Genomic DNA, 18,116 nt, shown 5'->3' with positions numbered 1-18,116 from the left:
TGGGCAAGAAAGTGATAAAATTGAAATTTTCGTTTACATGATTACATGGTGTACGATTTAAAAAGGGTATTGACAGTGAAATAGTGTATTGTGAGTATTATAGTTTATTTTGGTCTTTTGTATCCAAGGGCCACTATTCTGTGCTGGAAAATAATACATTCGGCCTTGTTGGTGTCCAGCCTAGTTTGCAACAAGATGGTGTCACTTCACCTTGCCCTTAACAAAACATGATTTATAAAACTATTGACATTAAAGGTCATCCCAAATCAAATATGAAATAGTGGCATTTTCTATAAAGATATGTTATAGCTCATTACAAACAAATGAAATCCGTAATATTTTGGTGAACAGGACAAGTGATTGAACTAATGATTTTGTAGCATCTGTGGTGATGATGTTTCTGATACGCTAATACGTCGCAACTGGAAGCAACACTATCTACACATGAATCAAGGTACACACTACAAAAGTACAAAATTTCCACTTTATTATAAGATTTACCATCCAAAAATGTGAAAACGTTACCAGACAAAAACATTACTACATAAACAATCACGCAATTTCCACAGCCGCGTTCAAATATCCTTATGTTGATTTCAAGCAAGCTTTAGATATCACAAATAAGTAATTTTTATGAAAATCCAAAATAAAAGTTAGAGCAAATTAACATTGCAGCCATAAGGGGCGCATATCAGTCTAAAAGAAAAGATAACTCAATAATTTTCAGTTAATTTTTTCGAAACGTGAAAAATGAATAATTTAACATTAATTAAATAAAATTAAACCATAATGTCAAAAGAGAAATTAGGCAAAATCACAAAATTTCTGAATACTGAAATAGAAACAATGTAACTTTCCTTAAGTTAATCTGCAATTATTAAACAATCTCCCCATGTCCGTGGTGCAAGATAGGTGGTCTGGCATTGAAGGTGGGACGAAGAAAACCGAGACCCCGCGTACACACTTGGGTGTACGTAAACAACTCTTGAGAATTGGAATTCTACGAAGATGGGCGAAGCGGGGTGGGGGATACGCCGCTGATCTGACAAAAATATAAGACGTTAAACCCCATTTCATGTCATCGAGAATGATAAAGCAGATAGGTAATCTAACAGTTTTATAACCCAGAACGAGAAAATAATGAAAATCTAATAGTGTTTAAATTATTGAATGGTATAATCTAGATATGCTAAAAGTGCTTCAATTAAATATGTATTATTAGTTCTAAATTCTGGAATTTTTGACCATAGATAATCTAATATATATTCAAGAATGATAAAATAAGCAAAATCTAAAGTATTTAATTCTAAAATGATAAGGACATCTAAAGTGTTTAATTCTGGAATGATAAAATAAGGACAATCTAAAGTGTTTAAATTCTAGATAAAATATAGATCGATATCAAATACAGATAATTTTTAATAATGATAAATTGAGGATAATCGAAAGTGTTTAATTATGAAATGTAGATAATCTAGGTTACATTGTTTAAATATATATAAAATATAGATAATCGAAAAGGTGTCAGCTTCTACATGTATATCAATTTTAAATGGCAAAATAAGGATAACATCAAGAGCTTAATACTAGAATGATATACTGTAGGTAATCTTACAATATTTAAATTCTAGATAAAATGTAGATAATATATAGATAAACGAAACAAATGTTAGTTTTTTATCAAATATAGATATGTTTTTAAATGATACACTAAGGATAACCTAAAGTGTTTGATTCTAGAGTGATAAATATAGATAATTTTGTAAAATGATGATAATCTTAAGTGTTCAATTATGGAATGACAGATAAAGGACAATCTAAAGTGTTTAATTATAGAATGAGAATAATCTAAAGTGTTTAATTCTAAAATGATGATAATCTAAAGTGTTGAATTCTAGAATGATAAAATATAGATAATCTGACAGTTTTAGTTTTTAGATCAAATATACATAATTGGTCCGACTATCTGCCGCTCGCGCGAGACACGACGAGATCTCAAATATTTTGACATTACTGGATTTTATACAGATTAATTCCCCGGACTCCTCCTTAGCCTTTACTGTATATTTTTATGGTAACGCGGTAATTTGTTTAACTCCATAAGTATTCATATTTAGTGGTGAGGAATTTTACCAGTTTACGCTAGGTTCCCATTATCACGATTCGTGCTACGATTGAAATCGTGGTTTTAATCGTGAAGTAATGGAGGTGATCCTATCAGATCTTATCATACATTGTGGTCAGCCGTAGCAGTCGTGTTGATCGTATCGAAACGTATCTGAACGATTCTTCACGTACCGGATCGTAGACTATTAGAGACTTTTGGCAAGTGGAATTTTTCCCATCCGTATAACGTATCCGTATTGTCCCGTGATACGTTGCGTTAATTTAGTTTTAGAGTTTTGGCAGACTTCGCGCCGCGTACGTATGGGTAGCTGAGCTGAGCGTAGTTTATTACAGCATAATAGCAGTTATCTACCAAGATCAACATCAGTACTAGTCACTTACCTAGCCTACAAATTCCTGAAGGGAGTGAAGTCGTTCGACAGTCGCTGAGTTATTTACAATTTTTTTTTAAAAATTAGTGTCGAATCTTATTAAAAATCTTCATTAATGTATCATTTCAGAAAGTATATACCCCTTTTACAGATTTGCAAGCTCCCACCTCCCTAAATTTAGCACGTAGATCAACCAGCGTGCAGACAGACAGGAAAAATATGAAAATTCCGCGAAAAGCTCATCAAAAGTAATAATTAATTTCCAGTCTTTGCCATGGTTAAAATCGCGTCAAATATACACCTTCGTGTTCTAGGATACACATTCATAAAAACGCTACGGCACAACATTTCAGCGTCTAAAAGTAGCAAAACATACGGTAAAAAGACGACGATGTTATACGGACCTTTTCCGTATGAAAGCTATTCGATACGTGCTGCCGTATCCGTGTGCCGTATCACGTATGAGAAAATACACACGCATTGATGACGTCACACGCAAAATCGTTACGGATACGCAATACGGACCAATAATTTACGTTTGCCAAAAGTCTCTATTAAGCTCGGTTCATACTACATCCGTATCCATAAACGTATCCGCACCCGCATCCGTATCCGCGTTTTGCTGTTCAAATAGAAAATGCGAAAACGTCCGGCTTTCAAGGCTGAATTGTCTGTCAGAGATAACATATTGTCATTTGCAATCATGGAGTCTGACAGTGACACAGAGGAAGTCTTTCTTTTGTATTTGTGGACCCAAAGACGAAAGCGAAAAAAGAGAGTAGGGGTCCATGAACTGTTACAAAGAAGAAAGAAATATGGAGAATACCACAACCTGGCGCAAGAATTGTATTTTCATCCGGACAAATTCAGACAATATTTCCTCTGTCTTGTCCATGTTGTGTTCTTCGCAAGACAACACAAATTCACAGCACACAAGGCCAGGCTTTTCTTGGAATGGATTGAGTTTCTATTTGGGGAGATGATGTAATACGGAGAAAGTACTCGCTGATTGGCTAAAGCTCGGCTCACTAGCCAAAATGCCGGACGCACTTTACAAAAATACGCTCTGGGAGCAATCAATCCGGCTTAACGTGCCGAATTCTATTTGAACCCTTTCTCTAAAAGTAACTAAAGTATACCAGTACGTATTCACGCACGTATTTACAGATACGGATACGGATGTAGTATGAACGGACCTTTAGGGACAATCTTATCGTAACGCATCGCACGACAGTGGCAACCTAGCATTAGAACTTTGACATTTTAAAATTTATGAAAACAAAGTTCAGATATATACCGAGCGCCATGGAAAACGCATCACTTAGTTTTTCGTATAACAAAATGATCCTGTAAACATATCTTATTTATTTTGCTTCTTATTGTGAACAATATTCAAATGGGAACACATCAATAACAACACATTTGTACACTTATGGATGTTTAATCTGTAATCAAGGGTACAAAGTCAGAGGGGTCAAAACCAAAAGTACGACACAGATGTCAGTAGCGCGTGTGTCCTCCACGGGCTATCATCACGGTAGGCTACAGCATTAACGCGACCCCTGCAAATGTGTAGGGCGGTCCGGTGATGAAATGTGAAGCCTCCCCACACCATTACACTTCCCCCACCCCATCGGTTCGTTTTGAAGATGCAGCAGTCTGCAAGACGTTCCCCAAGACGTCTCCACACACGTTGACGGCCATCAGCGTGATAAAGATGAAAGCGACTCTCATCACTGAAGAGCACACTTTGCCAGTCTACTCTTCTCCAAGTCTGGTGTCCTTGAGCCCATATCAAACGCCGCTGACGGTGATGATCCCTGAGGATAGCTCCAACTTCTCTTAGACGACGTCTTACGGTGTTGGCACTTACTGGTCCTTGTCTTCCGACGACTGCTGCACCTGTTCGAGTCGCTGGGCGGAATCTGTCACGCAGATGAGTGACCCAGATGTAGCGGTCTTGAGCCTGGGTTGTAACACGTTGTGGACCAGGACGTTGACGGTCACGTGTTGATCCAGTAACTCGAACACGTTCCACCAACCTTACAATAGTGGACTGATGACAATTGAAGTGTCTGGCAATAGCACGTGTAGACATGCCAGCCCTGGACATTCCCATGGCTTCATTCCGTTGATTTTCAGTAAGTCTCGACATCTCTAGCTCGATTTCTTCACACGTCCATGTACTGCACATTCAGTTGAAAACAAGCTTTTAAAGGGCTCACACACAATGCTGTACGTGAATATTGGGTTTTCATGTGCATCTCGTGGTTTTTTTGTGCACACGGGGCGATATTTTTTGCGTTTGGGGGCATTGTGTGAAACAATAGTTCATAGTATTGCATAATATTATACATACAAAACCACCTAGTAATAAAATATTTGGGAAAAAAAAGTGATGCGTTTTCCATGGCGTTCAGTAATCGTGCAGCATTAAAAATTAATAGTGTTTTATTAGCTTTTTTAGTGAAAACTCGGTGTAATTGTTTTTGGCTCCATGGGCGTGTCCGAATTAAACAATGAAGTTCTTTTGATACAGTTACACCGCGCAAACAATCATCAGTGGTCCATCTATGCATGGGTTGAAAAAGAAGTAGCAAAAACTGATATATTAGATCAGTAAAAATATTGTTTTTGGCTCCATGGGCGTGTCCGAATTAAACAATGACGTTCTTTTGATACAGTTACACCGCGCAAACAATCATCAGTGGTCCATCTATGCATGGGTTGAAAAAGAAGTAGCAAAAACTGATATATTAGATCAGTAAAAGTATTATGAATTGAGTTCTGTTTCTTTGCCTTTGAACTTAGTACCGGTAATTGCACCATGGGCTTTGTAACAAATCTAAACAAACTAAAATTATACGGTCTATTACAGTAGTAACATCATTCTCTCCAGACTGATAACATCAGCCTCTCTGGAGTTATATCATAATCTTCTCCGGAGTACAAACGGAAGCCTCTCTCTCTATAGTAATAACAATAGATCACTCTAGAGTACTAACACATGCCTCTAACACGTGCCTCTCTGGAGTACTAACACTGTTAGGGTGCCCCGTGCAGCGAAATTTCCTACAGAAAGTTGAACTCGACACGGCGAATGTGCACGCTTCAGTGGCTTGTCTCGAAGTAATTTCTTGCTAATCACGCAGTGAAAATAATACTCAGCGCTAGAGTCTGAGTCTATAAATAGCTATCGCACGTGCAATTCTCTACACATCTATCAACTATTACAGCCGTAAAAAAATCCATTGTTGACGATTCTGAATAACAGTAATATTTAGCTTTTTGGTTATTACAGCAGCTTTAGAAATTATGTTCGTTTTATTTTTTAAATTGCTTTATCATTAACTGTACCGTTCGGAGCAGCATCTTTTGGTTTAGTACAAATAATATCTCTGAAACAAGGGGGTTTGGCAAGAATATGATACTAGCAGTAGTTTCATTTTACTTTTACAAGGTTCTTAAAACAATTGTTGAGTTGCCTAACGTGTGTGTTTCTAAATTCAATTTCTTGTTTCAGCTTTCTGTTATGTTTCGTAAAAAAGTAGTCTTGATTATCCCGGCCTGTCAATCTGACGTAGAATGGTCGGTAGACTGGTTAAGCGAGACTAATTTCAGAACAAGGGCACGTAACCTATTTTTTGCACAAAAGTGCCCGGATGTTATGGCCATTGCTTATTAAGTACAACATGACCGTTGTTTTACTGACTATAAATGTGTGAAACTGATTTAAGGCTTGGTATATATATAAATATTGTGGTGTAATTGTCGAGATATTTGTAGATATTTATTTATGGTGGAGCGCCCTACTAACACAAGTTCGTCTATAGTATTGTCACATAACGTTTGTTAAAACAATCGTTATATGATAATAGGAACTGTCCAAATCGAGAACAAAGTTGAGGATTTTCACGGTAGCATACAGCACCAGCTTAACACACCCGTCCTTGGGCTTCAAAACACTATTCGAGTTGTAAAAAGGATATAAGTCCGGGTCAAACGTTAAGAAATGATCAAAATAACAGGAATTGGGGTATATTAAATAAGTGGATATCAAGTCTGGGGTGCCTACATGTTCAGCTAAGATACTATGGATGGAGTCACCCGACACATTAGTGACAATGACTGGCCTGACAAAATTACAGAACTTAGTTTGGTGGTGTATTTGATTACTACTTGAGCTATAAAAAATAATGCAGAAATGATTGGCTTAAATCGTCCTGACAATGTATTTTTAGAAAAGCCGCTATATGTTTGGGAATATTTACTTGTAGATTTTGAAAATCATTAAGTAACAAACCCAAATCTCACATGTACTTCGTTTTTGCAAATGAGTAAAGATATGCAAATTAAAGATCAAAATGTACAGAGATATCACATCTTTGTAAGTAAGTAAATAAGTAAGAAAAAGTTTATTTTTATTTAATCTGATTGTACATTCCTTTCAACAGTCAATGTTTCTGCCGTTTGGGTGTCTTACTTTGTTATTTTGTTTGTTATTTTGCTCAATCAAACCTATTCGTTAATGCCTTCCAACGTAATATGCTTATTAAAGAAGTTATTTTTATCAACAAACGCGTGAAACCTTCTTTCAACAGTCACTGTTTCTGTCGTTTGGGTGTCTTAGTTTGTAATTTTGCTCAGTCACTTCCTATTCTTTAATGCCTTCCAACGTAAAATGCTTATTAAAAAAGTAATCGCTACTCATGTACTTAAAAAATAACGATTTGGGAATTTCTATTGGATACGTTGTGGGTGGCGTGGTTAGAATATAAGATAATCGTCCATATATAGCCTTTTAATATGCCGCATTGCGGTTCTAGATAGGCCATTCATGAAAAAAATAAACACTCAGGACACAAACCGCAACTTTTTTTTTTTTAGTTTTAGTGTCGGTTTTAGTAATGTGCCACTGGTGTAGCTGAACCAGGCCCCCTCAAAAAAAAGGGTCCTACAATAAATGACAAAAGACAAACACACAAACAGCAAGACAGACTAGAGATAATAATTATAATAATTTATTACTTTTAGTAATATATAGTGTTCAATACACATTTTAATGGAATTGTCCAGGATATTGAGATCAGAAAATTTTAATTTCAGCATAGTTCTACGTTTTGTTTTCTTTCGAAAGATAGCACTTTCTTTTACGGCTGTGTATCGGTTTTTTAAACAATAAATTTTCAGTGTTTAGGACCTCGAAAGGGCTGCATCCCTCCCACATTGTAAATAATCAAAGTTAAAAGCACTAGAAATGTTCAAATATGATACATCCCTACGTTGTTGAAAATACGGAATATGTATTTAGTATTGGGTGGTATTGGGTAGTACTGGATATTGTCATGCCCTTGAAATACATAAAATGTCATTTTAATATAGAAAAGAATATAATAATATTACCTCGAACATTACACTTTTTAAATATACGGTTCATAATAATAATAAATTATAAAAATAAAAAAAGATAAGTATGTTTTTAAAAAAATCAGAAAGGAGGCCACCCAAAGCGTTAAAATACGCCAACACAGCGGCAGTCACGATAGCAGCTTATCCGAAAGGAAACTTAGATGTTGACAAAATGGTATATTTCTGCAAAAAGGGGATAATTGAAAGTTACAGAATACTGAAGATCGTTGAATCTGATTTCATTTCATTTCACTTCCTCGAAAGGCCACAATGATTCAAAAACTGTAGACTTTATCACGTTCACAAGCTAGTTGTTGCTTCACACCAAATTTGAAAAAAAATCAGTCGCGTTCGCAAGCCACTTGTTGACGTACGGACGGACGAACAGGGTGGCAACATAATACGCCCACATCGAAATGTCGGCGTATAAAAAATTCTTGTTTATCACAATACCTTCTAGAAGACCTAAAACTATACTTCATAGTTGAGCTCTGAATATCACCTGAAAAATACAGTTATAAAAAGTATTAAGAATAACAAAAAAAACCTTATATGATTTCTCAGATGTATTTTGATGTTAGAATTGATAAAGTAATAACGTTCTGAATCATACATAGTTTTTGCGAAAAATCGCCACGCCGGAAAATCTGGATGAACTTTCTCGGCCAATGCAGGGATCGAACACCCGACCTCCAGGCTAGCGAGCCAGCGCCTTACCCACTTAGCCACCAAATGGTGTTTAACTGTTCTCCTCCGAACTTGGCTAATGAAGACGAGTGTTCTATGAGTGAAATTTTGCCCGGACAGCGGCACTACGGCCTACTCTTATATCGAATTCCAACTGTCAAGGGATCTTTTACGTGCACGCGAATGTGTACACGGGACCTCAGTTTTTCGTTCCATGCATCACTGGCAACCGAGAACCACGCCGGAAAATCTTGATGAACTTTCTCGGCCAATGCAGGGATCGAACACCCGACCCCCAGGCTAGCGAGCTAGCGCCTTACCCACTTAGCCACCGTGATCCCCATGATGTATAATAGATGTGGTTTTATAATAAGGTGGTGTATGTATATATATATAATAGATGTGGTTTTATAATAAGGTGGTGTATAATAGATGTGGTTTTATAATAAGGTGGTGTATAATAATTGTGGGTTTATTATTAGATGGGGGGGGGGGGGGGGTTTAACGCGTGCGCGTTTAATCAGAATGCCTGTCATAATGCCCGACGCCTAAGTGAATTATTGATATAAAATTAAACAATATGTTAGTCCCGAAATGGCATAGTTTGTCTTGAAATATAGGTCTATCTCCCAAAGATCTCGGTTCCTTGCGATAGTGGCTTGTATCTGACCATAATTCCATGGATTGTACGGAAAAATCACGTTTTTAGCTTGTGGACACTCTAGAGGTTACAATTTTCATCTAGTTTTGATGAAACTTGATATGCATGCTTATAACCCACAGATCTTGGTTCCTTTCGATATTCGAGCATATCGGTTTGTAACTTTCTGAATTATGGCCTGTGGTTGTACGAAAAATTGCGTTTTTAGATTATGGTCCCTCTAGAGGTCATAATTATGACGCGATTTAAAACAAAGGTTCGAATATATCACCGTTACACTATAATGTTAGTTGAGTTTAAATTTCGTGAAAATCGGCCGAAAACTGCCGGACAAAATGACCGCCCCTCGTACGCAAATAGTGTAAACATATGGTATATCAAGGTTGTGGACCCTCTTAGAGACCACAATTTTGATCCGATTTTGATAAAACTTGAAATACATGTTTATAGCCTAAACATCTTGGTTTATTTCGATATTCGCGCATACCGGATTGTACGAAAAATCGCGTTTTTAGCTTGTGGTCTCTCTAGAGGTCACAATTTTTATCCGATTTAAAAAAAAAACATGTGAATATATCACCGTAACACCCTAATGAGGGTTGAGTTCCAATTTCGTGAAAACCGGAACAAAACTGCCTGACAAAATGGGGCTCCTTTTACGCAATAGTCTAAAAGTATGTCATAGCACGGTGGACCCTTTGATTATGATATAACTTAAAATATATGTACATGTATATGTCCAAAAGATCTCGGTTCCTTTCACTGTTTGCGCATATCAGACTGTAACTTCCTGGATTACGGCCACTGATTGTACGATTGTGGATTCTCTAGAGGTCAAGATTTTTCACCCGATTTTAAAATCCGTTTAAATATATCACCATTCTACCGTAATAAAGGCTGAATTCGAATTTCGGCAAAATCGAAACGAAAATGGCCTCTCTTTGTACGCAAATTGTGTAAAAGTATGTAATACGACAATTTGATTAAAATACAGATCTATATTTCTTTTCGTTTTTTATACTTTCAATGGCCTACACTACATGAAGATCTGACCGGTTGTACTGGAAGGTCGCGCCAGGGGTCATAGAGCGACTTTTGACCCTATGCCGTCAGACATTAATTAATCCATCAGCGCTGACGTTTCTAGTGGTTTACCTACAAATCCCGTGCATCAAACGCCAAGAACTCGCCGAAACAGAACGTTTCATTTGCTAATCCCTCACTTCAACCAAAACGCAAGTAATATAACATCTCTTCCAGATCCTAGTGTAGTAAAGACAAGTAAAGCGAAATTTTGAACTACATATATAAAAAACGAAACAAAATAGGATCTGTGTTTTAATCATATTGGTAATATGAAGATTATGGACCCTCTAGAAGTCACAGTTTTTATCTGATTTTGATGAAACTTAAAATATATTTTCATATATCCCAAACATCTCTATCCCTTTTGTTTTTAGCTTGTTCTCTATCCACCTCTTGCAAAAGGTGGGTGTATCTCGCCTGCCTGGCAACCGCTGGTTTATTATAAGATGATGGATAATATCCGTGTGGTCTTATTATAAATATATATATATTATAAGATGATGTATAATAGTTCTGGTTTTGTGGTTTTTATTGTAAGATGATGGATAATAGATGTGGTCATATTATAAATTGATGTATAGATGTGGTTATATTATAAGGTGATGTATAATAGGTGTGATTAGGTGGTGTATAGTAGGTGTGATTTTGTGAGAAGGTTGTGTATAGATATGATTTTATTATGAGATGAGGTAGAGATATGGTTTTATTATTAAGGTGGTGTTTTTTAGTATAACATGATGCACAGTTTGGGTTTTATTATAAGATGATCTATAGTTTATGTTTTACAAGTTGGATTACGAAAGATGTGGTTGTATCATCAGATGCTGTATAATAGGTTTAATATTGTTACAAATTGTTGTGGCAGTTTATATAATATATGTGGTTCTATTATAAGGCGGTGTATAATAGATGATGTTGTTAATGTTAGATGATATATATCTTTGGTTTCTAATATAAGATGGTGTATAATTCATGTAGTTTTATTATAATAGATGTCGGTTTATATAAGAATATGTTAAGATGTTGTTTATTATAAGTTGGAGTACAAATGATAAGGTTTTGTCATCAGATGCTGTATACTAGATGTGGTTTTACTGTAAGATGTTGTTATTATAAGATGATGTCTATACAATGTGGTTTTGTCATAAGATGATGTATAATAGATGTGGTTTTATGATAAGGTGATGTATAATAGTTGTGGTTTTATTATAAAGTGGTGTATAATAGAGGTGGTTTTATTGTACGATGATGTATAATAGATGTGTTTTTATAATAAGGTGGTGTATAATAGATGTAGTTAATTATTATAAGGTGGTGTATAATAGATGTCATTTTATTATAAGAATGTGTAAAGATGTTGTTTTATTATAAGTTGGAGTACAAAAGATGAGGTTTTTTTTCACCAGATGCTGTATAATAGGTTTATTGTTGTTGTAAATTGCTGTGGTAGTTTATAATAGACGTGGTTTTATTATAAGGTGATATATAATAGATGTGATTTTATTATAATATGGTGTGTAGTTTTGGTTTTTATTATATGATGATGTATAATCGATGTTGTATTATTATAAGATGGTGCATAGGTGATGTATAGATGTGTTTACATTGTAAAATGGTGTAAATGTATAATAGATGTGGTTTTATCATAAGGTGGTGTAAAATAGATGTAGTTTTATAATAAGGTGTTGTATAATCGATGTGGTTTTATTATAAGGTGGTGTATAATAATTGTGGTTTTATTATCAGATAGGGGGGGGGGGGGGGCGAACGGTTAACGCGTGCTCGTTGAACCAAAAAGCTGGTATATAAAAGATGTGGTTTGGTGTGGTTTCATTATAAGTTGATGTATAGCTGATGTAAAGACGTGGTTTTATTAACAGATGTTGTTATCAATAATATAAATGATTTGATTTTATTATAAGTTGGTGTTTGATAGATGTGGTTTTATTGTAAGATGATGTGTAGATGGGATTTTATTATAAGGTGGTGTATAAATGATGTGGTTTTATTACACGATGATATACATATGTGATTTTATTATAAGGTGGTGTATAATTGATGGTGTGTAGATGTAATTTTATTATAAGGTGGTGTATAAATGATGTGGTTTTATTACATGATGATGATTCTATTATAAAGTGTTGCATAAATGATGTGGTTTTATTACACGATGATATACATATGTATTTTAATATATGGTGGTATATAACAGGTTTGATTTTATTATAAGGTGGTATATAAATGATGTGGTTTTATTGTAAGGTGGTGTATAATAGATGTGGTTTTATTATAAGCTGCTGTATAATAGATGTGGTTTTATTATAAGGTGGTGTATAATAGATAGGGCTTTATTATAAGGTGGTGTATAATCGAGGTGGTTCTATTATAAGGTGGTGTATAATAGATGTGGTTTTATTATAAGTTGATGTATAAAGGCTGTGGTTTTTATAACAAAATTTCTTATAAGCTAGTAAATAATAGGTGTCATTTCTTGTCTGCGATATCACCTCTGGGGAAGCGGGTGTTAAATAAATCCATTGATGGTGTATAATTGATGGTGTGTAAATGTGATTTTATTATAAGGCGTGTATAAATGATGTGGTTTTATAACATGATGATGATTCTATTATAAGGTGGTGTATAAATGATGTGGTTTTATTACACGATGATATACATATGTATTTTAATATATGGTGGTTTATAAATGGTTTGGTTTTATTATAAGGTGGCGTATAAATGATGTGGTTTTATTGTAAGGTGATGTATAATAGATGTGGTTTTGTCATAAGATGATGTATAATAGATGTGGTTTTATTATAAAGTGGTGTATAATAGAGGTGGTTTTATTGTACGATGATGTATAATAGATGTTGTTTTATTATAAGGTGGTGTATAATCGATGTGGTTTTATTATAAGGTGGTGTATAATACATGTTGTTTTATTATAAATTGATGTATAATGGCTGTGGTTTTATTACAAGATTTCTTATAAGCTAGTATATAATAGGTGTCATTTCTTGTCTGCGATATCACCTCGGTGGAAGCGGACGTTAAAGCTATTTCACACACACACACACACATGTGTGGTTTTGTGGTAGGTGGTGTATAGTTGTGATTTTATTATAAGGTGGTGTATAATATGTGTGGTTTTATTATGAGAGAGAGAGAGAGAGAGAGAGAGATGGTTTAACGTCCACGCAAAACACAAACTAAATAGTGTAAATAGTTGTTGATTTATTAGGAAATATTAATGTGGTTTTATTTTAAAATGGCATACAACATAGGTGAATTTATGATAAGATAGTGCATTATAGTTGTGGTGTATAGCAGACATGGTTTCATTTGATAGTAATGTATATAATTCCTTAACGCATATATGGTCGCTTTAAACAGGTTAGAACTATCTAACCACGCGCCTGTAAGACGATATGAGCTTCGCTATTATAAAATATCGTGGTCTTAATATAGAGGGTGTGCTGTATCGCAAAAGTGCACAAAGTGACAAACATGGTCGAGACAAGACAACACCGGGGCCACAGCAGTCAATGGGAATAATAGAATTCAGATAATATTAAATGCATTGACACCAACTTCACACAAATAAACTGGTCTCTTATGACAGGTAAACTGTGTAAAATACCCGACAGCATTATGGGGTACAAGATGGTCCCTGGAGAAACGTATATTATGGTAAGTAATAAAATTTAAATTTTAGAAGTTGTTGTCGGTCCCTATAGTGTCATGATACAGAATAAACAATATTTTATATAACTGCATGTTAGTAGCCCCTTATAACAGACGCTTAAAAGACATGACCAATTGAATTCTGTTGGGTCACACTGTAATCACACTTATCATTGATTTCAAGATTATATCATGAAATCGATTGAAGGTAATTTGTATATACCGGTTTGATAATTAATATAATACATATATTTTATAGAGGGCTGAAAATGTTAATAGTGTGTGTAATTCAGGTTGTATTGTAGTGGCACCAACCAATGTATTCATCATGTACGCTGTACATACGAAGTACGAATGAGACTGGTTTTTTTTGTATAATCGGGCTTTATTGTTCTGGTAACGCCCGCAGAATTATTCCTATAAAACAAAATCAATTAAATGAACTCCTTCATTTGGTAATTGTTTTCATGTGCTAATAAATGGTCTTAATCGTCAGGCTCTACTGTAATTGACAACGGACATTCAATTCCCGGTTATAATGCAAAATCAATGAAATGCACTATTTCAAATTGGTCTTCACCCCTTCACCCAAGTGCTGTATTATGTAAGCCGTGGTATTCAATAACACGGTTTTACTGTATTTGCACCGACCTTTAATTTGAAATGGGCAAATAGTAGTGATTTTTGTATTTTCTTAAAACACACAAAATCCGGAAGAAACCGTATAAATACAGTCACCATTTTCACTGAAAACAGACTATAAAGGATCAACATGATTTGTTGTGTGTTGTTTGAATTCTTGAGAATTATGTCAGAGTAAACTAGAATTTTCATAGCTTCTTTTCACGATCCAAACAATGATATAATAACGTATAATATAAATGGCAGCCACGTTTTTTAAAGTACAAAACAAAACAAAACAAAACGCTAAATTTTAAATACAATATAGTCCACTGAGAAGGCCGTAGTCGGCGCAAAAGGGGCGGGATTTTTGCTGAAATAAGAAAAAATACCTTCTACGAACTGCAGCCTCAGCTACAGAGCGAGTCACGTGATCCTTTCTCGCACAAAATTATGAGAGAGAGTGGCTGTAAAGTGTTTTGTATGTAAAATGCTGATGGTGTTGTAATGACAACGATTGTATAAACATTATATGTTGAATTTGTTTTTAAATTAGGGCACAGGTAACCTTAATCAACAGATTAATCAACAAGTCATCGGCTTTCAACGACGACGTGACCATAACGAGATGGCGGACTCTTCAACACCAGAACGGTTCGTTGTTTTTTTATTCAAGCTTTACATATCTTTGTATCTTTCTTCTCTCTTCCTTTCTTTTATATCCCATTTCATCAACTACACTCCCTTAGTCAAACTGACATGCCCTGACAAAGCCAAGCTTATTAATAATCTGTGAAAATCCCTAATCAATTCGGCAACCTGGGGTTTAAAAAACAGATATTCTAATGATTCGCCCTTTGACCTGGCGCGTGCAGAATAACCGTACTATTAGTCCATGACATTTTATGAATTCCTTACCACCCCCACCCCACATTGCCTAATAATAATAAAAAAAATGGGTGTAGCAACATATACGTCTTTAATAAAAATGTCATCTGTGTGATAGCATTGACACACATGGGGACAAAACATACATATACACCTATGTCCATTCCGTATTGAGAGTATGATGTCATCTATTCAGTTGTTCTTATCAATTGAATACATACTAATGCTTAATTGGACCATAATATCTAATTGTCATTTAAACATTGATAATTTAAAATGTTGGAATAGAGTTAAAATGCGTACAGAAACATAGAAATACTTGTCGGTCTAATCGACTGAATATGCAATGAAAGGGCTTTTAGGGATCAATGGTTTACCTATGAACATATGCAATAACATCAAATGGAGTATTTGCAATTCTGGGGTCATTTCAATAATACAAATATGACATAATTAAATACAATTGAACTACACGAATATACATATAGATCGCAATACTGTTCGGTCTAATCTACTGAATATGCAATAAAACAGGGGTTTTGAATATCGAATTATGAATTTGCGATTTTGGGGTAATTTAAATAATAAAAATTATACATAATTGAATACAATTAAACTACATGAATATACATATAGATGGCAATACTGTTCGGTCGAATCTACTGAATGTGCTATTAAACAGGAGTTTTGGTGATAAATAACTTTTCTTTTGAACATATATTCAATAATCTTTAATTGTATATTTGCAATAATTGGGTCATTCGAATAATACTAAAATGATACAATTAAATACAGTTGAAATACGTGAATATACATATTTAAGACAATACTGTTCGGTTTAATTGACTGAATATGCATTAAAACTGGACTTTAGGTTATCCTGAAGTTATTATTTACGTTTAAATAATATTATATTTCTTCTTTTTTTTTCAAACAAAATATGTGGCATAATCAATTATGATTTAATGTCCGCATATACATTTACGTATTTTACATAATTTCACAAACCAGTGTCCCATTTGTGTCAATATTTATATCACGTGGTTGAATAATGCACATTATGTATTTTGTGTTGTTTTATAAGACTAATTAACCATAAAATTATAGTGCAATAAAAAATAATGACGAGGTATATTTGATTGTTTATGTGATGTGTATACATATCATTTGAAGGAATGCTTTATTGTAAGGCAATACATTTTTATATCACACAAAAATTATGTATAACATTACATATTATTAAAAAAACCCAGAAATAATTATAAAATGAAAATATGTAAATGAACTTGTGCTGGATTTTGGTGTATATTAGTCAACTTACATGTATATGCTATTCAGTATTCAATGAGTGCACCCTGAACACAGGACCTATAATATATTTCTATATGTAATTAAAATATATATCGTTATTTAAGATAATCCATAAATTAAATAATGTACGAATGAGGGGTATAATGATACCCTTTGATTTGATATAATACCAACTTATTATTAAAATTTTGCAATTTTTATTTTGAATATTATTATATATAATATTATTTGTATATTGATAAAACTGCAGTTTGCAATGTATTGTGTTGTTTGTTTTTTTTTGTTGTGGTTTTTTTTTTTAAAATTAAAAATAAAAACATATTTTCAATTTGGGTTTCTGTTATTATTGCTGTGTTCGTTTATTTCTGCATTATCAATATATCAATAAGTGGGTATAAGCATGTTGAGAAACGTGAAACTCACAGCTAGGTGATACATACATACAAACACATTATAATAAAACGTGTGTTGTAAATATAAATACATATTACTTAAACCATGGACCTTATAATACCTGTATTATAAGGTCCATGCTTAAACATAATGAAACGACAATAACAAATTCGGGGATTTTAAGGAAAATGTTATTTTTAGGAGCGGTTAACCAAAATATATCTAAATCAATACAACGGGATACGCGTATATCTTTTTAGCGGGGGTGTCCGGTGAGCGTTTGTCTGCTCTTGGTCAAAATAATAAGGTATGTTACATTGTCCATACATGCTCGTCAAAAATGTTAATTAATCATATATTTTTTAATCGGAAAACAACTATACGGGCGAAATGAAATAAAAATAAATTAGTATATTTAAAAAATACAGATAGAACATGCCACATTTCCATTAATTAAAATATGTCTAATTTTACAGGCGATAGATCATAATAAGCCAAAAATTCGCCGAAATATCTCAAGAATAGGTAATAATTTATTTACAAATACTTGATGCACATATAATACTGTTCCGAGACAAAAATAGGAATTGGTCGAAAACAAAATATCCTAAAAATCAATTTTTACACAAAATCAGAATAAAATCTGGGGTTGACTTCTGTTTTAAGGGAATTTCCTTACATGCCTGTGCATAAATTAATGATAAAAGGGTGTTTTATTTGATTGCTAACCGATTCAAATATACCGAAATTATAATATCTTTACCTTCCAACATAAACATATATTTCTTAAAGAGAATTACACGAGGGATCGGGATTTGATATGAAATGATTCAGTTGGAAAACAAGTTGCCCATTACTAGCTTAAAATCATACTATTT

General features: G+C 34.1%; 1 protein-coding gene across 3 annotated transcripts in view; it reads right to left on the bottom strand.

The window, feature by feature from the left end:
- The window catches only part of LOC126821870 (ATP-binding cassette sub-family G member 5), a 145,377-nt gene that overhangs the window by 47,813 nt on the left and 79,448 nt on the right, over positions 1-18,116 (bottom strand). For all 3 annotated transcript variants that reach the window (XM_050550436.2, XM_050550438.2, XM_050550437.2), the window contains exon 3: positions 8,361-8,409. The gene's annotated coding sequence lies outside the window, so the exon portion shown is untranslated. The remainder of the gene's footprint in view (positions 1-8,360; positions 8,410-18,116) is intronic.

The sequence above is a fragment of the Patella vulgata genome, chromosome 5 (assembly GCF_932274485.2).
Source record: "Patella vulgata chromosome 5, xgPatVulg1.2, whole genome shotgun sequence".
NCBI lineage: Eukaryota > Metazoa > Mollusca > Gastropoda > Patellidae > Patella > Patella vulgata.
Note: the sequence above shows the minus strand (reverse complement) of the source record. Positions and strands in the feature narration are given on the sequence as shown.